The sequence below is a fragment of the Pezoporus wallicus genome, unplaced genomic scaffold (genome assembly GCF_028554395.1).
Source record: "Pezoporus wallicus isolate ANWC-B61680 ecotype Strahan unplaced genomic scaffold, APGP_CSIRO_Pwel_v1 contig_8517, whole genome shotgun sequence".
In the NCBI taxonomy this organism is placed as follows: domain Eukaryota; kingdom Metazoa; phylum Chordata; class Aves; order Psittaciformes; family Psittacidae; genus Pezoporus; species Pezoporus wallicus.
The window spans coordinates 87,714-107,279 of record NW_026635263.1 but is presented as its reverse complement, the minus strand read 5'-3'; the positions used below and the strand labels follow the sequence as shown (position 1 = coordinate 107,279).

The 19,566-nt window shown below is 44.2% G+C and overlaps 1 protein-coding gene across 1 annotated transcript in view; it reads left to right on the top strand.

The window, feature by feature from the left end:
- Nucleotides 1-228: 228 nt before the first annotated feature.
- Nucleotides 229-19,566, top strand: part of NUFIP2 (nuclear FMR1 interacting protein 2) — a 34,988-nt gene continuing 15,650 nt past the window's right edge. Inside the window, exon 1 of the mRNA XM_057414828.1 lies at nucleotides 229-451. The gene's annotated coding sequence lies outside the window, so the exon portion shown is untranslated. The remainder of the gene's footprint in view (nucleotides 452-19,566) is intronic.

Genomic DNA, 19,566 nt, shown 5'->3' with positions numbered 1-19,566 from the left:
GACACTTCACGTGCTGGGAGCAGCTCAGCTACAGGTGTTAATCCCAGGAAGGTGGTAGGTGTCTGCTTGTGCTGACTCTTGTGCAACTGGCCTGGCCAAGTGACTGCGTTTCTGGCCATACACAGGACGTAGTTCAGCCAAGGGCACACAGTCAGAAATGTTTAATAGTAAAAATCTCCCAGGCCAAGCACAGAGCATCCTGAGCTGTAGTCTTGTGGTGGGTTTTGAACTTGGTAGGTTGCTGAGCCTTTGTGTGCTTCGGTATCTCTATCTATGAGCTAGAGATAACAGTTGGCTTCATGCAGGGATTAATTATCATGTCTTGTAGTCATGTATTTGTTTATTTGGTTTTACTATAGATTACAGCTGGAGGAATGCTAAACAGTCCACCTCTCCTTGTCATGGTGTTTAAGCGCATTGTGCTCCTGCCTGAACAGAGGAAATCACTGAGGTCAGTCTCCCCTGTGTTTATAGTTGCTTTCCCTTTCAGAAGTATGGGGGCAAGGAATCACCAACAATTTGCACTGACATCCTGATAATAAATTGTTAGAAACAGTTACGTAAGACACAGTTTGTAAAAGGTGTTTTTGTAGGGTTGCTTGCGCTTTTAATTTCAGGCTTATAGCTTAGGGGACAACGTTATAAAGTGCCCTGCAAATATTCATGGCTCTGAAGTCTCCAATATGAAAAAGTACAACTCTAAATCCAGAATTACTGCTGAAATTAAAAAAGCAAAACAAATTTCCTTCCTGTTTTCCCATAAACTAACAGGTGTTTTATACCTGTTTGTACCTATAAAAAGGCTTTGTGAAGCAACCATTGAGGATGATGCTGGATACTATTTATGTAAACTTTGTTTTTACCTTTCAACAAGCAGAGCTACTGGGTACTGTTTAACCTGGGATGGGGGAAACCTGAGGGAAGATAAGAACAGAGGTTGGCTGTAATAATTGTGGACCACATCTAAGAGTTCTGCAAACTTCTCACATACTGGTCTGATACTTCGCCTTTTCAAATCCCAATGGGAAAAGTAAGGCAAGTGTGGATCACTTCAAACATATGTTGTTGTAAGTTATTGGGGAAAGGCAAACTAAAGGTTTATCTGATTATCTCAACCTTAAAGTTGGCAGCTATGACAGGAAACTTGGTTTCATTCATCTGCCAAAGATATTTGTAGCGTATCGTTTGACAAGTTAAAAGGCATTTTTGTAATGGTACAAAAATAAAACCCTCCACTTTCTGAAACTACAGTTTCTGTCTTTCTAAAATAACATGGGTTTGGAGGCATGCTTTGGGGGAAATTAAGGACAAACTTGAAAGGTAAATATTTGTATTTTCATATGTTAGAACAATGGTGTTTGACACGAATCTACCCAGCATGGCCTATCAGTATAAATTTGTTCTCGTACTTGTTTTGCAAAAGAGTGGTATCATTTGCTTTTGCAATGGGAGAACTAAATGGAGCAGTAAGAGGGAGTGATCTGCCCATGGGGTCATAAGGTGGAATTGAGAATCAGGTTCTTCTGAATCTTGATCTTGTACTTCTTCTAGCAGACAAATTGCCTTTAAAGCTCATGAATGATGAGAGTAAAAGCTTCAGGTAGTGAGGTCTGTAGAGCTAACCCTGCAAACACCAGCAGAGATTGGGCCTCCCCTCTTTCTGTTACACATATAGAAAGGCAACGATAGCTCTAGGTAAAAATTCTCAGCATCTCTAATGGTGACTGCAGAAAAATGTGAATAATGCTTTACTGTTAACTATCAAGTATTTTACTAAAAATACTGGATTTGCATTTGATCCTTATTCAGTGATAGCTTCAAAAATAAGCAGAAATTCTGAAGGAACAGCCAATATGAAAACTATGATGTTTATTGTCACCAGCGAAACTGGCACTTTTAGTGTGCTTTTCTAGCCCTGTGCTGTTAGGCATGCTCTTGCTGCTTTCTCAGATGATCATGGTAGGCATCTAGAAAGTTAGTTTAGCTTAGTTTGCTGATTTCCTGATGCAAATTTAGTTCATTTAAAGAACTAAACAGGTTTATGTATGTCTGCATTGGGATTTGCACCCATCTGCTTATCCAATAGCTATACCCAAAGTTAATTCCATCAGAAGGAGGTGCCAGAACATCAGTAAATACAAACTGCAGATTGCCTAGAGGTTCAGCTGCCAGGCGGAATTGGTTTCAACACATCATTCCCGATGTGCTGCCCAGAGCTGGTCATGGGGTAGACCCACACAACACTCCAGCATAGACAGGACGTTTAAGAGTGTGCATCAGCACTCCATAATATTGTAGGAGAGGAAGTAGAGAACAATACTATGTCCAACGGAAACTGTGGCAAGAATTTATTCAAGGCACATTGTAATTACTCCAGCTGGGAATTTGGCCAGGACATTGGGGTTAACACCCCTACTTCTTCAGAAGTGTCATAGTTTACTTTTTGCAATGACTTTAAGTGATGAGGAGCTTGGCTTTCTGTCTCAGCAGAATGGCAACACCTTTAGCAGTATAAACTACTTACAGCAATGCAAAGGTCCTGGTTCAGAGTTAACTGGGAGCAGTGATGGGGCCTAGAACAGTAATCATTGCTTTATAAATACTTGAGTAGATAAGAAAGATAAGAGTGTGATTAGGGCAGAGTTTCAGCTGCTGTAATCACAGTCCTACCTTCCTTAGCCTCCAGTCCACATGCTGCTTTACTGTGACCCTTTTTAAATGACCAATTGTAGATTTTAGAATAAATTGTCAAACTTGAACTAATTAAATTTGGTTATTAATTGTGATAGCAGTTATGAATTGCAGTTGTCAATGGTTTTGGTTTAGGCATTTTGGTATCATGCAAGCAGAATGTAATTTAGCCAAATTAGAGAGGTTTCTTTTTTACTTCTTTCCTGGCAATGAGATCTTCAGAATGTGCCCTTTGCATGTTTTATGTACTGAGTTAGAAACTAACTTTCAGCTCCTCTGTTCAAGAAAAGATAAGCCCTCGTGTGTTTAAGTGTGTGACTAGTTGTGAAATGCACAAGCAAGGAATTGTTTTGCTTTTCCTAGCTCATGAAACCTGCAGTTTGGGCCATTATTATGGGTTAGGAGGTTATACAGGAAAAACATGTTCTAGAGAAAGGCTGGTCAAAATAAACGAGGTAGAGTCTTCCAGATGGTTGTAATCTGGTTTTGTATCAATGAGGTAAACTTCAGTACCTTCACTGGGATGAAGTTACCATGTCAGACAGCATCCCTCTGATGGGTTGTGATGTTGTAATGACAAAAATGAAGCAATACTGATGTTATTACATAACTGCTTTTGTATTATAGCACAACAATAATAGTACTTCATTCTTTTCTCTCTTGTCTTTTATTAGATAAATAAACATATTCCTTGCTCTGCACTTCTGATTGTCCCATGAGTCAAGGGAGTGGTTTTATCTATTAAGAAATGGGGAAACAGTGGCACAAGAAGTACTTGCCAAGGTCATATGGGAAGTCAGTGTCAGAGGCATAAACAGAATCTCAGCTTTCTGACTGTCCCACTCTACCCTCTGGGCAACCAGACCAAAGTGGAAAAGTGGCTTGCAGTGTGACTCAACAGCTTTTCCTTCCTCAGCATCTGCCATGCTGGGCAATTACAAATAAATGCCAGTAGGTCATTTCCACCTGAGCCAATCAGGTTTCCAAGGGACTCTAGGTAGCTATGTCTTCTGTTGGTGAGGGCTTCTTGATGGATCTTTGCAATAGTTTTGCTTTGTAATGTTTTCAGAACTTGAAAAAGAATTCTTTTTTTCTTTTGTCAGATGTATATTTCCCCTGATCTCTTTCAGGGTCTTTTGTAATACACGTTGCTCAGGGGCAGCCAGGAATTCTTTTTATTTTTCTGTGCAACAGAATAACAATAAGCTTATTAAGCTCTCCTTTTTCAGGTGCCTTTTTTTATATATATAGTTTATAACATAAATGCCGAATGAACTGATGCTAGGAAGTACTTCCAGAATATCAGTAAAACACGACTGACACAGCACAGTAAGAGGCAATGCACTTTGGTAGGTCAGATGCTTAGAGATAAGTGGGGTGTTGGGGTGCCTCTTAAACACAGTCATAGATAACAATGTTCTTGACTCCTTTTAACAGCAAAATCAAAACATGTTGGTCCAAAAGCCATTTTTCCAGGCTGTGACAACTGAGTATAAGGAGGATCTGTTCATCAAAACAGGGCTGAAAAGGGTTTTACTCTGGAGTTGGTTCAAAATGTCTGGCCTGTGCAGCAAAGATCAGTATTGTGGAACCCTTGACCTTGAAGAGCAACTGATGGAAAGAAGCAGGACAGGAAAGGCTTGTGTCTTGGCTCTGGCCCTTGGATAGATGGATAAGAAGAGGCCTTTGGCAGAGAAGGGTGAAAGGTGACTAATAATGTGAAACTGGGAGGAAATTCATTATAGTTATGCAATCTCTAGGTGGCTTGCTTTCTCTGAGAGACACCTTTTGTTAGTTGTCTTACTGGCATTTGCTGCTCACACTGTCTTCTGAATAGAAGTCTTAAACAATTACTTCTCTGCTTGACTTAGGAAGCTTGCTATAGCTCCCTAACAAGGAAAATACAACAGCACCTCCTTTCTTTGTTCTCCCTCTACAGAACTTTTTCAATTTCCTTTGCCTCTTCCCTTTCTTATTGGTTCTTTTTCTGGCTGTCCAGTAGTTTAGCCAAAATGAAACTTTTTCCATTGTCATGCACTAGGTCCCTGCATCTCACTTGTTCCATGGTTTTGTGTGTCACACTTCCAAACACTTCATGGACAAGATCTACTGAATTTTGCTGTGGTGGTTCAGGATGTTGCTGTTGTCTGGTCTAGTGCTTCTCCAGAGGTTTCTCCCCTGTAGCAAAGCCAGCAGAAGAGAGTTTCCATACCTGACCCTGCCGGTTTATGGTAGATGTCTTAGCTCAGTCCAAGCCTAACAATGCTGTTACAATGCTGTTAGCTGCAACAATGCTGTTAGGCCTAACACTGGCCTTTGTGCTAGACTGGCTGGTGCTGAGCCTGACACAGGGATGTAGCCTCTAGAAGAGCAGTTTGCTAGAGGAGATGATTAAAACTGCTGGAGCAAGAGTTGGTGGAACTCTTCTGAGAACCTTTCGATTCCTTATTAGCATGGTGGCTTTTCCAGTGACCTCCAATGAACAGCTATACTGCTGACCCCATCTGGATCTTGATTTTCCATTTTACAAGTAAAATGACACGGTTTGCATTGTTGGCAGGAGCTGGTTCTTATTATAATCCACAAAGCAGTTGTGAAAATACGGCCTTGATCTTCAGCAGTCACCCGTCTCTGTGCCATTGTGTTCCACTCTTGAATAGACCAGAAGAAGAGTTAGGCTGCATACAGATTAACAAATCTATTGCTAGTATCTCTGGCTACTGCAGCATGACTCACCCATCAGTGCTTGTCAGCGTCTGGTGTGACCTCACTGAAAGCTTCCTCTCCTATGTGAAGGCAGGTTGTAATCCAGTGTGGGAATCCTACATAGGTGGAAAATGAAGTTCTGAGACTGTGATGATGCATACATCCTCAACATCCCCCTAGAAACCAAAGGTGCCCTCACCAGGAATATTCTTACAGATACCTGAACATCTTTTAATAAGTTTTCCTTTCCCATGCTTCTATTAAATAAACACCTGTAACTATTCAAGACAGCCAAAGAAATAAGTGCTCAAGAGAATGGGAGAGATTAGGGAGGAGATACTCTGTTCTTTGCAAGGGTGAAAAGGAGCTGATGGTTCCTTTTTATTTATCACACTTTCTAGAGGCTTTTGCTCTTTTTTCCTTATGTCAGTATGTAGGACTTCTGGTAGGCTGGTTGAGGGAGACAGGTGAGAAAACAGCAAGAGGAGTGGGTGAGTGAATCGGCTTTCTACATATACTACATATAAGCTACACATGAAAGTTAACTTTCATGTGTAGCTTATATGTAGTATGAAGATGAAACAAAAAGTGGGAGGCAACAGGAGTTAGGAATCAGATGGTTCTCTTCAGCTCGTGCCTGCTGAGTAAACATGAAGCTTGTGCTCAGTGCCTCTACCCCCTTCCCATGGGCTGTTACGTACTAGCAGATACTAGCAATGCTGTTCAGCCTAAACTGAGCAAGCTGTTGGCATTTTCGTTGCAGAACCCACATCTAGTAACACACACAGAGGGAACTTTTAGCTTCTAAAAACAGAAGACCAGCATTGCCCTACAGGTATCTGCAGCCACTTGAAGCCTGGGTTGAAAGTGAAATCTCTGGCCACTGGTCTGGTTGCTCTGCTTGGGATACATGGATATCTCTTTGAGTTTTCTGTAGATGATTTCTGTGTGTGGCAATGTTTGTGTCAGCCTGGCAGCTTTATCCTTAAGCAGCAATGGTTGCTGCCTCTTGGCTTCCCAAACCCACTGTCCTCAGAGCTGCTGCTCCTCTCTGGCTCCAGAGAGCAACCCAGAGCCTGGCACCCTGTGAGAATCTTGCAGAAGATCTCTGCTTCGGTGGATCACTATGCAATCTCCTAATCACTGTGACAACAGCTTCTTATGTAGCACTTACCTAGAAAAGTAAAGAATGTCTGGTATGGCGGGACAGAAAGACACCCTGCTTCTAAAGGTGTGTCGTCGTGGTGACACTAAGGGATTATACTTGGGGTTTTCTGAAGACTGGGAATATGGATTTTATTTTGGGGTTTTAAGATCCTGTTCTGATCAGATTCATTTCATGTTCTGGTCCATCATTGGGGAAGGCATAGAAGGTTGTAGAGGTGAGGCGTGCACGTGATTTGCAAGGAGGAAATAGTCAACCTTATGCCTTTTAATCCATAATTCCTCACCAGATCTTACCTGCTTTGCTTTTTTGTGATTCTGGGGTGAAGTAAATTGGTGGCTCTGCCCAGTTTCTGGTACAGAGATGTGCACATGCACACAGAATACAGCTAGTTCTAGAAATGAATGTGCGTCTGGTGTTCTTTGCACAGAGGCCACGGCCTCCTGAATGATGTTTTGAGACTGAGCAGGCTTTTCCTGGATGATCTGATGGATATGCAGCATGATATGCAAGTGGGCAAGAGATGGAAGCCCCATAGCAGTGCTGTCCATGCTGCATTCAGCTGTGGGTGTGTTGGGTTAAATGATTGATCCGGTATTTGAAATCTTATTGCTTAATTTCTGTCTTGATTTTTAGTATCTTGGCAGACTTTTCTTTCACATGCTAAAGCAGACCTCGGGTTCTAGTAGAATCCTGCTCTTACATCAACCTCAAACCTCATTGCTGCTCCCTGTATTCAGCTGGAAATGGACAGACACCATTTGTGGCGGCCTGAATATCCTGAGTCACTGGTTACCAGCTGGCATGTGTGCCGCAGTTTTCGTTTCTCCCTTTACGACTGCACTCCCTAGAGGAGGCTCGGAACAATTGCAGTTGTCAGCGAACGCATATGATGTGCACTTCCCTAGATCCACACAATTGGTTGGCGACCTCTGACTACGTCTGTGGGGTGAGCTGCCTGTGATTTGTTACTGTACGCCTGGTGTTTCCAACCAGAAAATAGAGCAGGTGTAGGCATATTTAAAAATGCATTTTCTTCATGTTTGCTGGTAAAATCTCTGCATTGTAGAGATGGTGATAGGATGTTTTCGTTAATTGGTGGAGACAAGTAATGATTCCAGTAATGCTCTCACAGTAAGATAAATTGTGTGAAAACAGATGAAATCTAAGTATTTAGAAGGTGATGAAAGGTAGAAGTACTTAACTCCCCACACTGGCAAAGCTTTGCTAACAGGAGCATGGGTTTACCGTGCAGGAGCTGAGAGGTTTTCTGTCCATTCTGTCAGACGTGTTTGTTACCTTGCTTCCCCAGTGTCCCAAAACAAGGCTGCTGAAGCTGGGCAGGGAAGGAATGTAATGTTTCTATGTTGTTTCATCTCACTAAAATGTCTGCACTATGGAATGTCTGCTACTGGGCTTCTCTGGGGAAAGCTGAAACACAGAACACTTCATTGAGCTTTTTGACCCAACAGGTCTTGACACATTGCTGCAGACATGGCTCTGTGTCTGAGCTGGACTGCAGCACTTCCATTCTGTCCTGCTAAAATAACATATTAAACAATACTATTCACTCCATGCCATTTCCACCTAATGACTAAAAAGTTACATTCTTCCTAAGCTGGTTTTAATTTCCATGCCATAAAATATTAGTTAATGGTCAGCTGATTTCACTGGCGTGAGGACTGTGATGTATGTAACACAGATTAATGCCTGCCTGGGACCAGATGAGATAAAACAGCTCCTTCCACTGAAATACCCAGTGAAATACAGTGATGCTCTGTAAATCAACTTTTGTGTTTGCAACAGGTTGCTAGTGTTTGCCTGGGATGGTCCATCCTGTTATAACAGGCGCTGGTCCTGCTTGGACGAGATACGTGGGTTGTGCTCACAAAAACAGACGCAAGTTGTGTCAGTGGAGTAAGGAGTGGCTCACCTTAGGAACAGGCTGTAGGTTTTGGTGTGAGATCTCTTAAAAAAAGAACCTTTAGAGAAATGTTTCAGGGGGAAATATGTGAGATAGACCTTGACTTGATGAAATTCTGGTTCCTCTTGCTGCATAAGGGACTTGTCCCAAACAAGACTGGTGCGCGACTCACTGTCTGAAGTGTCTTGGGAAGATGTGAACTATAGCTGAAGAGAGCAGTATGTCAAAGAGGAAATATTATTAAGAGTAGTCCTAAGAGGAGTTTTCTCAGACTGACAGCTGTTCAAAAACTTGCATACACAGTTACTCCCTTGTTCCTCCTGTATAGATCTGACTCACCCACCCCTGTCCTAAACACACCAGTTGCAGTATTTTCCTTTCTTTCATCTACTTCGTATTTCATATCCTTCAAACTTCCTTTTGTATCTGTGGGCTTAATTCTGTTAAATCCAGTTGCTCTGCCTTCTGCTCTGCCTATGCTTTGCACCTGCTACATAGCCCCAGCAAACTTGGCAACCAACCCTTGGGCACTCTAGAGAAAACAATTGTCTAGACCAGGCACCTTCTGCCTGATGCCCTGGATGTACCCCAGAGCTCTCAGGCATTAGTCTGTATGCAGAACAACATGTTGCTATGCAAATGGTTCCTTTCTGCTCTTCCTTCTACAGAGTTACATGGCATCTGACTTGTCAGCAGGCACTGGCCTAATGCTTATTGCATAGGAAGATAGATAAAATCTTGTGCAGTGTCTTTGTGGACTCATAATTGTACATTTCCCCTCCTCGGGAGTGAGGGAGCTCGCAGAATAAGCAGCACCCTCTGCAGACCTAGAAGCAGTGCAGTCTTAAAGGACAGTAGTGCAAAGGCCCTACAGAGCCTCTGGTATCCAGCAGAATTCAGGAAGATGTGTTGCTCTTTTAAACTGATGAGGAATCAAGTCTTGGTGTGAAAGAGTCCTATGGCACAGGAAGGGCAGAGAAGCCTTGGTGTGAAGTCACAAGCCATTCTCATTCACAGTTGAAGTCCCTGTTCCCAAGGCTGACACGGAGCCTGTCAGCATCCTGCAGCTTCCAGTACAGAGACGTGACCAAAATAGCTCCACAACTTTACAACGTGGCTAAAAATAGCTTACAGGTCAGCTTTTTTTCTTAAAGGTAGTGGTGACATCAATGGGAGAGCACTTTTGCTGCTGTTCAGTGCAGGTAGAACTGAGCAAACAAAGGGGAAACAGCAGCAGTTTAATTATCTGAGCAGCCTTGACGTGAGAGAGGTCTTAAGGGGTGGGGAAGGACTAAGGTGGTACAGCAAGAGATGGACAAAAGCATGAAAGGCCTGGGCAGACCCTCTGCCACTGACCGAGTCACTGTGCTTGTACACAGCTTCTCTGTGGGGTTTTATTGCCATTACGTTTAAAAGGCATCAACTGCCCGTTTCGGTCTCATTGTGGCCCATGTCAGGATGTGTCACTGGACTGAACAGCCACCAGCAGCGTATTCCTTGCTCCTCATTTCCAGACAGCGAGCACAGTCCATGATATCACCTCTGGCCAGCACGGCTATGGCTGTGGCAATGTCAAGGGTGTTTTGCTGTAGCCATTCAACCAGAGCTGATGTTTTACAGCACAGTTTGTATGTGGAGAAATCTGGGTGGCCTTCATTCTAGGGGGGTTTCAGTATCTGGTTTTGGGCTCTCTTATGGGGTTGAACTGTCTGTTATTGTAAAGCATAGCAGTTTACCAGAGCTTCTCACCATGACCCTCAGATTTTGAAGTCTCTATTGTGCATCCTAAGTCTGGCCATGGAGATAAATCTCAGCCAAGTTTGGAAGTGAAGTGCCTGATCTGAAACATTATGGGAATCTAATGTAGGTTAGGAGGGGTTTGCCATTCCTGCAGCCGCCTGCGTGCTGAGGTAAGTGCTGCAGCAGGCTGTGCTAGCGAGAATTGCCTTTGCGCTGCAGGTTTCATGCCCACTGATTTTTATGGTGCTGAAAGAGAGGAAGGAGGTGACAAAATAGTGAAAAATTGAGGCCAGGTCATTGCTGTCAGATGAGGACAGAGTCCTGCAGCCAGTCAGATGTGACAGAACACACTTGCTGATACTGCTACCAGGAAGCTTGAGAGAAATGTGACTGAATGATAGCAGTGCGCATGTGCCTTTGGAGAAAGGAGGCTATCTGTGAGCTCTTGCAGTGCTTTCTCTGCCCAGCAACATCCTTGCTTCTTTTCCTTGCATTCTGCTAAAGCAGCTGTTCTGTATTTACAAACTGATCTATTCTTTGTATAGGGCCATCTTCACACTGAGCCAGCTTCACAGCAGTTAGCTGAGATGAAGGACTGACAGGACCTCAGGTTGGCTTTGAGTAATCACTATAAATAGGGCAAAAGCACTATAGTTACTGTTCCCTTAAACTAGTGTGAGAGCCTTGTAGGATCAGCCTCAGCCTCCATCTATGCAAAATGGCTCCTGTTACCTTGAAAGGGGGAGATTCAACCAAATGCATCTCTAAATTGTCAAGTATAGAGAGAATTATGTTGCAAGATCAGCTTGCTGAGGATTTCGTTTGGTGTACAGCTAAGCTGAAACTCAATTGCCAATAAAAAGGGAAGCTCTGTATCCCTAGCTGTGTGCTTCTGGTGCATTTTGAAGCTACAGGCCGCATTGGCTGTGGACTCTAGTTAGGTTATAGGTAAAATCGACTCAATACTAGTACCATGACCATTTAGCACAGTCATTTCTCAGCACTGCAATACAGCTCTGGCCACAGCCTGCTTCTTCCCCTCAATGAGAGTTGCTCCCTGGTCTGCCCTGCCCAGCTTGCAAATGTAGCTCATCAGCCTCTGCCTCTTTGCAAATGAGCTGTGTAGGTAATGGGAGGAGGAGCAGCAGGCTGAGGCTTAGCAACCTGCCCATCCCAGCCAGCCATAAATGCTTCCTCATAGGCTTTCTGGGGTTATTTGCCATGTGAATTGTGTGGGTATAAAATTCTTCTTTCCCTAAATGCTCTGCCTTTTGCAACAGGAGGCCACTTCCCAGTGGGGAAAATGGGCTGCTAGGCAATCAGCTTGTCCTTTGGATAAAATCCAGAGCTGATTGGTTTGGGTGCAGCAGTGTGCTCACAGAGGCAGAATGCACCCAGACTGGCTCCCATCTAGATAGCGCCCATCTTCCTGCACTGCTCCATGTCCCTGCAGCTCAGCCTGAGCACAGGTTCCTCTCCTCGCCTGTGCTGGCATGCCCACAGCAAACCATAATTTGCACCCAGTCCTCGTGTCTCGATTGGTGGCAAACCCTCTCAAAGCAAACAGTGATTTGCCTGTCTGCACTGACTCAGCTCTGCTGAAGGCAGGAATCGGAGCTAAATCCGGTTCAGTAAAGTCTATAGGTAAAGCATAGCCTTCCATAGCAGATACTGGGGGGGGTTAAAGGAATCTGTGTACATCACAGAAGTGCACTGAAGTGAGCAATGCTGCATTAGGCAGGAGAGAGCCTACCCTGGAGGGCACATCTGTAGCCCTGTAGTTGTAAGCACTGGGGGTTTTCTTCCTCTGCCTGCAATTACTAGCAAGCAACTGGGAATCCAGAGGAATCTGGGCTATCTTTAGGAAGCAAGTACCTACTCTTTGCCTCCTCTGAGGAAGCAAGGTCCTTCATTACAGCCTGTCATGACAAGGGGCTCACAGATAAGGAGGAAGGGCAGGAAACCTGCTGAGCTCCGCTTCTTTAGCAGCTCTAAATATTTCCCATAGCCTTAGCTCTGTGAGTCAGCATTCCTAGAGCCTGGACTTGTTTACAGCAGCAATCAGTGAGCTGATACTGGGTAGGTGGGGTATAGAGGTACATGTGTGTCTAAAATGAGAAACCCTTTGCCCAGGCACAAGCGGGGAAGTTACCAGCTGTCTTTCAAAAATGGGACTAACAGGGAGCAAAGAACAGGGATACCCTGAACAGTAACTGCACTGGAACTATTTGCAGTGTAAGGAATTTCCTAGTGTGTAAGGAATTTCCTCTAATGTGAGGGGATTAGAACTTCATAAAGCTGTATATATTGTGTTGTCTTAGTTCACTTAATAATAATAAAAAAAGGACTCTGGAAATAGTCGGGATTATCAATAGGGTGGAATAAAGGTAACACTTCCCACCTCAGGTGGTTACAGATTCATTTTGCTTTGGCCTGACCAGACTGGCTGCATGGCAGGGAAACTCCCCAAACTGTACAGGTAACAGACCATACACTGAGGTTTCTCTCCAGAGCCCATCCTGCACTGGGATAAGGAACATGAACCATGGGACATCTTCTGTCACCACATGCAAGCTTTTTGTCTGACCCTGGCTGGTCAGCCTGTCTGGCTCGTTGTGGCAAAGGGAGGGCACATCAAAACCAGTATGGATTATTTTAGATCTGCAACCTTTATTTTGAAAATTCTGGTTTCCATAGCAATGTAGTGCTGTTCCCTCTCATCCCTCTCCCATTACTCCAATCTTAGCAGCCATTAGATAAATTATCAGCCAGGCAAACCTTAGCTTTTTTTTTTTTTTTCTCTTGAGTGATTTTATATGTGTTTGGTTCCTTAATGAATCAGAGCCAGTTAGTCAAGGATTGACTCATATCCTTTCCTGGGGCTGCCATGAGGTCTATTGCAGTGTAAAGATGATAATGAAGAATGAATATTATTAATTGGACTTGGTGTATGAATTGCTGGGCTACTTTCCAGCAGAGCAGGGGGTCTTGCATCTAGAATTCTGCTTCGGTTCTAGATGAGTTGTTTATGTCTTTAGATTTTACTTATGTTTCTCTACAGTTCATTAGGAGATAATAATCTTGTTCCATACATGTAGTAAATAAATTCTTTTGTAGGTGTTGCTGTGTACTGCTACTCAGCTGCTCTTCTCCACCCCAGAGGTGACTTGTGGACACAGTTCCCTTCTCATTGTTAACAGAGCCAAGCTCATGGCTCATTAGTTCATTCTTCTCTTTCAATATGTGCAAAAAAAAGAAGCTGTTAAGAAAACACCTTCCACACTTTGTCAAGAAAACAAAGCAAGCTTTTCTGTTTTTTCTGCTGCTGTTTGCTTGTTTCCTGGTGCATCTTGTCTTCCTGGTCAAGGAACTACAAGTCCTGCCAGAAGAGTTATGCAGGCTGGAATGTAAAAACCCCAGAGTTACCCCTGCAGCAATGATGGCATGCAAAAAGCAAAGATGTAGACATGATTTATTCTGATGGTGTAGTTTGCCTTTTAAGGAGATGGTTTAGTGAGTTCTTTTGCCTATGTGAACTGTATCCCCACCTGGGGAGCTGTGCCAGAATAGCTGTTCCACAACCCCTTTACTGTGAACAAAAGCCTTTGTCCTGTAATGCCTCCTCATGAGTAGGTAAGCAGTGAAGTAAAGAAACTGCGGGGGAGCACAAGAGCTATGGACCGTATTCCAAGGAAAATGAGATGAGAGTTAGCCTTTTGCCTTCTGCAGTGTTGTCACTTAGTAACTAAAATACCTGGATTTTAGAAATTGGAGCCTAGATCCATTAAGTTGAAGATGTAAGAACCCCTCTGTGGAATCCAGATGTTAAGAGGCATCTGCTGCATAGTGACCAGTGCTTGCCTTGCCAGTCCTTACTGGTCTCTAGTGCCTTGTGTTTTCTTCCTGCCTAGGCTAGAGCCATCAGCTGTGTGTTTATGTTCAGCTCATGGTTCCTTTGGAGTAGATGGGTTTATTATGAGTAAATTCTGCTCCCCAGTTCTGTTTGAGCTCTCCAGGTACTGGATGCCTCACAGAAATAGCTTCTTAAGTCCTAAGGTAGAAGCTCACTTGTGCCCTGAAGAATAATAGATAATAATCCATTCAAATCTTCTAATTTAGATGTCAAATATTTACTTTTAGCTGAATTATGCCCATTCTTTGAGAATACATACTATTTTGCTCCTCACAATGTTGCATATTGATGAATTCCATGCATTCCATTTAATGCAAAGCATTAAAATGTGGCTGCTTATCCTTTAATTTTCCTTCCCCTCCCTCCCCTTCATGTTCTTATGTTTTGAGATAAGGTGAACATAAGGTGCTATCTCAAGGCTATGCATTCTGTAATACCTTCACTGTGGACATTTTTGATTCACCCCCTCAGAGGTGAATGGTTCCAGTCTTTTTAATCTTCCTCCAGACAAGGGCTCTTCTCAATCCCTAATCTTGTAGTCAAGTATCATTGCCCTGTGTCACCAAATGAAACAACTTTAGTAATAACTCAAATAAGACCCTTCCAAAGGCAGTGTTCTTCTAGTGCTCTGCATTGTTAGGTTGGAGACTCCAAGTCCAAACACATATTGAACTCCCTGTGTGTCAGGTGCAGACATACCCAATGCTTATGTTAAAAATAATGACTAAAAAAGAAAACCCAACCCTGTTTCAAACTAATAACTGCTTGGTATCCAAATGGAATGAGAATGAAATGTGACCAGCGACCTTGTGACTCCTGTGTTGTATAACAAGATAAAAAGTACTTGGGATTTGTGGATTGAGCCTTTTCTCATTTATCTTCCAGAGGTCAAAGTCTACTGCGCGCAGTGACTGCTACAACCCCCCCTGTAAGTCAGACAGGGCTGCCTGTGTGTCAGGCCCTAAAAGCAGGGCAGTTCTTGCAAGAACACCTTGGAAGGTGTTTGTGTGGATTTCTCTGTGGTCCCTATGGTGATCTAATGAAGCAGGAGGAGATCCAGAACTGTCTGAAAGCCCAGAGTTAGGATTGTTTGAAATCCCAGACTAGTAACAAGAAACTTGGCTGAGGCTAACCTGCTGCCTGCCTCCAGTGCTGCTTCTTATACGTATCCAAGAAGCTGCCTCCAGTTTATGGTTGCACTCTAGTAAACAATTTTTCATGCAAATATGGGCAGCAAATGTTACTCCTGCCTGAGTGGACCCTTCAATGTGTTTACAACAGCGATGTTCCTCAGATCTAGTCCTATTAAACAATAGATGTAGCCACCAGAAAGAGGTCCCACTGCTTACAGCTGTTCTGTTACAGCTCACTCAAAACACTTTGAAGGGTGATCACGTCATCCCTCTTTGAGCATTTGAGGGGACTGACTCACAAGTATGAGCAAAATAACATTAGATGGTTTAAGTGGCTGCAGCCCCAGCTGTGTCCCTACTGCCCAATTCCCAGAAGGGCTCATCGCTCAGCTGCAGAAGGCAACTCCTGAGCTGCTGTCATGACAGCCTATTCTTAAGGGTGTTAATACTTGTCTGGCTCCTCAGGAAGCTTAACCAGCATAAAAATGTACACTTTTTCATCTGAAGAACTGCCTTTTAGTTTAATTTCTCAAACAGGTTCAGAGAAGCACCAGTGCTGCTGTGAGGGCAGGGCAGAGGCAGGCACAGGCAGAGATGACCTTCCCTTTCAGAAGCAGCTAGCCATTACGTCAGTTTTGCTGCCTCACAAAACTATGCCCTATGGTTATTTCTGGTGCTGGGCTGCCTTAATTTTCTGGAGAGTGACTGAAGGATTAACATAGTGTGCTTATGGCATTTGGAAGTTAAGTTTCGGGAGGAAAAAACATCTTAATTGAGCATGTGCTATTAGGTAGCAATGCTTAAGTTGTTAGGAGTGGGAAAGGTAAGTGTACGGTACCCATTCCTACAATTCAGTTAGGGGGTTAAATCCTTTTTTTTTTTCTTTTGCTGCTTTTTAAGACCTCTAACCCAAAATCTAATATCCGTCTCTAGAGAAAGGAGTCTTTCAAGAGACCAGCTCTGAACCTATAAATAATGTACACAGTGAGTACAAAAATAGAGTCAAGGAGAGGCTCCACCTTACCTGAAGGTAACTGCAAAGGCCAGTTGTGAGCTGCACCCTGGTCAAACAGGAGGCTGCAGGGAGCACTAGCACCCTGTCATCCATCTTGACTAAACTGCTTCTGAGATTCACATCTTCCTCCAACATCTGAATAGCAGCTGCTAAATCATGACTGCATTGCACTGAAATACATTAGATTTCAGGGGCTTAATGTATCAAGGTCTTGAATAATATTGCTATAAACATACTTGGAACTAAGCATCTGCTTGAGTGCGTTATTAGGTTGGATGTGTTGGGGTACAGAGCCTGAACCTTGCTATAAATGAAAACCCTGTGGCAAAAAAAATGTAAATAAATGCCACACTTTGTCTGAGAGCCCTTCCCAGTATCTATAAATATGGTAATTTGGATGTTTCCCACTTCTGAGTTTTAAATAGGAGTCAGACAAAAGAAATACAAAGACAGCATTTTTCTTTTCATGGATTAATTTTATAACTTCAGTTTGAACTTACCTGAACACACTTAATGGAAATGAAATGTAATGTCTTAAAAGAGGATTGCCCGTGAAAGGAAATTATTTGTTCTTAGAAAATCACTAGATTAGCTTCTCAGTTTAACTGCATTTTCATGTGAACTCAAAGCTCATCTCAGGTCAGGCTCTCCAGGAAAACTTTCTCATGGTTTCTGTAGCAGTTGATTCATTCTTTGCTGCCTTCATTTTGCAGCTTTAAGTGGCAGGTTCTCTGAAAAGCCATTTACTTCAAAGCTTTATAAACTAAGGCTTTGAATAAATGACTGAATTATGCTGGCTGTGCCCAACTTTGTGCCTGGATGTGGGAATACTTAGCACTGGGTGTGGAATTCTAAGGAAAATTACCTCTTCCTTTTGCTTGAGACCCTGCTGGCTTGCAAACACAGAGAGCAGCAAGAAGGAAAACTGTGGATGAGGAGGCATGGAAATCTCTGGTATCCCTTCTCCACTGAGAACACATCCTGAACAACTACTGAATATTAATACACAGTGGAACTAGGGTGATGTTGTATCAACGATGGGAGCTGAGCTTCAAAAGACTACATGTCCCAGCAGGCCATGTAGGAGACGCTAGCCCACAGCGCAGCATTGCATGCTGGAACTTGTAGCACCCTTCAAATGCCTCCCTGCGTTAGGCATGGCAGTGTTTCCCCCTCTTGTAGCCATATGAGCCGTGTCATGGTGCCTTGCGCTGTGTGCCTGGTCTGTTACTGGAGGACATGCATTAGTTTGGATTTAAAAATGTGTTTTTCAAGCTTTAGATAATGCTGTCATGACACCTGTAAGTGACAGAATAGAATCCCAGACTGGTTTGGGTTGAAGGGAGCTTAAAGCTCACCCAGTTCCAATCCCTGCCACGGGCAGGGACCCCTTCCACTAGAGCAGCTTGCTCCAAGCCCCTGTGTCCAACCTGGCCTTGAACACTGCCAGGGATGGGGCAGCCACAACTTCTCTGGGCACCCTGTGCCAGCGCCTCAGCACCCTCACAGGGAAGAGCTTCTGCCTAAGAGCTCATCTCAGTCTCCCCTCTGGCAGGTTAAAGCCGTTCTCCCTTGTCCTGTCCCTACATCCCTTGTCCAAAGCCCCTCTCCAGGTTTCTTGTAGCCCCTTTAGGCACTGGAGCTGCTCTAAGGTCTCCCCTTCAGGAGCCTTCTCTTCTCCAGGCTGAACCAGCCCAGCTCTCTCAGCCTGGCTCCAGAGCAGAGCTGCTCCAGCCCTCGCAGCATCTCCTCTGGACTCTGTACTTAGAATACTTAAACTTCTCCTGTACCTATGTGTACAGAGCTGATCTGTCCACCATCACTGTTTGCTTTCTCCTGAATCTTTTGAAGTTTGTGTCTTCAAGCCAGTTCCTTATATTAAAAATAAATTCTTCCAAGCCACCAATAAAATGTCAAGCGTGATTAAAGCCTGACTCCTCATTTTAAGACTTGTCTCCTAAGCAGCATGAGGTCACTCTGAGTCAGCCTTTGAAAGGACCGTTATTCCTGAGAGCACGGGTAAGGCCCTAAGTTCAGAGGTGTGTGCTTAAATGGTTTCACAGTGTTTTGAATCACTTTTCTTTATGCTGAACATGAATATTAACTGTGGGGCTGGCTTGGTAAGGATTGCAGACACCTCAAACCTTGAAAAAATCCTCTATATTAATGTAGAAGTTGGTATTTCTGGTAGGAAAGGTTTTACCTCCTGGGTATAAAAGAGGGTGGAATGGGGAGCTGTGCTTGAGGCACAGACTTTCAACTATGTTCTGGTGAAATGAAACTGGGAACTGCAAAATCTCTGGGCAAGGACTGTCCTTTGTACAGAGCTGAGGCCTCATAGAGCTTTCTGCACACAGGAACTTTGTTTACTATATATTAATACGTAAAATATACAGCAGGATGTTACAAGCTGCAATTGCAAGCCCTGAGATGTGAGGAAATACTATTTTTGTCTCTGCAGCCTTTTTTATTTTGTGCATATTAATTATAAGCGTCTTTAATTCCATGATCCCGTTTTGTCACTCATGCTTCCTGTTTGTTGTGGTTCATGCTCTGAGTATCTGCAGGTAATAAACCACACTGGAGTACTGAATAACTCAGAGCAGGACTCTGCACCTGAATCCAGCCTGTGTCAATCCCTGGTCTCCCCATCCCTCTTGCTGCCCTTTTCCTACCCTCCTAACTCTTGCCTCAATTCTCGCTGCTGTGTCCAAATGAAACCCCTTGCTGTCCATGGAGAATGCCTGTGTCTGCGAGGGAGTGGGGAAAGGCAGGTGGAGGGGAAAGTCTTGCTGGCCTTTTCCTCCTGCGAAGGAACATGCTCAGAGCAGAGGCAGGATTCGAGGTCACTTGGCTGCAGACCCTCCACAAGACACGCTCCAGTGGGCATTAGCAGAGATTTGCAGTGGTGAGAATCTGGGGCAAACTCTGACAAGCTCCAAGTTGTTTCCCCCTTCCCCTCCCCGGCTTTCCAACACCACCACTGGCACTTTGTTAAGCATCATTCCTGATCTCCAGCGCTTTTCTCGGGAGCAGCAGTGGGGTGCGTGGAGGTGCCTGGCCCTCACTACAGCCGTGCTGGGCTCCGTCCCGGCCGCTCTGCGGGCGGAGCCCCGGAGCAGAGCGGGGACCCGGTGGCGCTCCCAGCGCGCTGCTGCTCCCGCGTTCTCCGTGACTGCGGCTTTAACGCGGTGCTCCCGCTGACCGCCTCCCCTCCGGCGCAGCCCTGCGGACGCGGTTGCGCTACCCCGGCCTGCTGCAGCCCCTGCTCGGCATTAC